Raw genomic sequence first — 1,938 nt, 5'->3', positions numbered from 1 at the left:
ATTTCATCTATCTTGCAGTTTCATATTGTCGATGGACATATGCAAGGGACATTTAACCCGTTGTTATTATTCTAACTGTAATTCCAATATAGCCTTAAGATTCTTATGTCAGTAACTCCAAGTAACACTCTCAATTTGTGGACAATATGACTCCATTTTAGAGCAGAACTGTGAATTTGTTGACTTATTTGATAACATGACATTATCTAGATGTTGGAAAATTTCTAGAGTTGCTGGGTGGGAGTCACTGGAAATTCCCTCTTTCTCTACTTTACTCAAGGTTGGGAGCTTCAACTTTCCACTGCATATCCAGTGTTGAGGCTTGGGATTTGACGGGTATCAGAGAACAAGGGTGAGGCTTATTAATAGTAAAACTGAATGTCGGAGGATATCTTATTTCTGAGCTACCACAGGTGACCACTTTTGATAAGTGCATTTTACTTGTCCATGTGCTTAGAAACAATATTTTGTTCATGAAGTTTTGTTGTTGGCAACTGTGCTCCATTTTGTTGTGTCCCACGGAAATGTGATTCCATAATAGCTGTTATGAGTGATATTTGTAAACTATTTATTGATTCGGGCTTGGGGATTAATGATGCTTGGTGGGTCTACCCTAATTTCGGGTTTAGTCTCAATGATCCTGATGCAGACTCTGAGAAATGACTATGCAAAGTATGCTCGCGAAGAAGATGATTTGGAAAGCCTGGAGAGGGATGTTAGTGAAAAGTTAGAGTGGAAACTTGTTCATGGAGATGTTTTCCGAACACCACGAAACTTGGTCTTGCTATCAGCATTAGTGGGCTCGGGTGCACAACTTGACATGCTTGTGCTTCTTGTTATCTTGCTGGCAATTGTTGGCATGCTATATATTGGGTGTGGGACAATTGTCACCACTTTCATTGTCTGCTATGCCCTTACCTTATTTATATCTGGCTATGTGAGCGGAGGACTGTATTCACGTAATGATGGCAAGCGCTGGATAAAGCCAATGGTTCTTACGACATCTCTCTTCCCATTTATGTGCTTTGGCATTGGATTTGTACTGAACATCATTGCCATATTCTATGGTTCTCTGGCTGCCATTCCTTTTGGCACTATGGTGGTAGTCCTTGTAATCTGGGCATTTATATCTTTCCCTCTAGCACTCCTTGGAACGGTTGTTGGAAGAAATTGGAGCGGGGCTCCAAATAATCCTTGTCGTGTGAAGACCATTCCTCGCCCAATTCCAGAAAAGAAGTGATTGGTGTTGCAGTGGGCCAGATAAAGATCAGGCATCTTGCGCTCAGTTTGTTTCAATTTACACAGTGCGAAGGTGTGTGCGTATTGTTCTGGACAGAGTGCGGAAGAATTGTTGCAAGTGTTACCAGATGAGTTCTGTGCTTGGCCCGAGGATGAGCAAACTATGTACCTATATAATATCCAAAATGAAGAATTTACGGTTGCAATTTGCAAAAATATGTATAGCAATGACTATAACAGAAAATCCTATGACATGGACCCAGATTCAGGTTTGTTGACTTGGAGAGTTGCACGAGCTTTGAAGTGTGATTGAGATGTCTACCTCACTATTCCTTCACACTTCAAACATATTTGCACTGCCATATTTTGGTGTCAAATTCATTTTCCAGAGGTCTTCCAATATTTTACATAGGATGCCAAAACTGAAAATTCTTCACTTCCATGCGTGCAAATTTAGTGGGCTGCCAAGATTTTCTTCGCCTTAGTCAAATGGGTCATATATTTGGGGGAAACCGAATTATTGTAAATCATATCTATATCCTGACCAGGACTCTTTGCAACGTGTAATCATTTATGGAAAAGTAAAAACCCAAGTTAAACGCAGATACCCATCACTGCAGAAGAAATAGGATTCGATCTCCTATTAAGGGCTTCAGTTAATAATCCAACGGGATCTGCGCTCCAGTTTGTCGGCCATCA

General features: G+C 40.6%; 1 pseudogene; it reads left to right on the top strand.

Annotated features, from left to right (window-relative positions):
* The first annotated feature begins 634 nt into the window (after positions 1-634).
* Positions 635-1,240, top strand: LOC149155595 (transmembrane 9 superfamily member 1 pseudogene; annotated as a pseudogene).
* The last annotated feature ends 698 nt before the right edge of the window (positions 1,241-1,938 follow it).

The sequence above is a fragment of the Pinus tabuliformis genome, chromosome 9 (genome assembly GCF_031772625.1).
Source record: "Pinus tabuliformis cultivar Carrire ecotype Pingquan chromosome 9, CPIR1, whole genome shotgun sequence".
NCBI lineage: Eukaryota > Viridiplantae > Streptophyta > Pinopsida > Pinales > Pinaceae > Pinus > Pinus tabuliformis.
The sequence above is the reverse complement of the archived record's forward strand: the minus strand, read 5'-3'. Positions and strand labels throughout refer to the sequence as shown.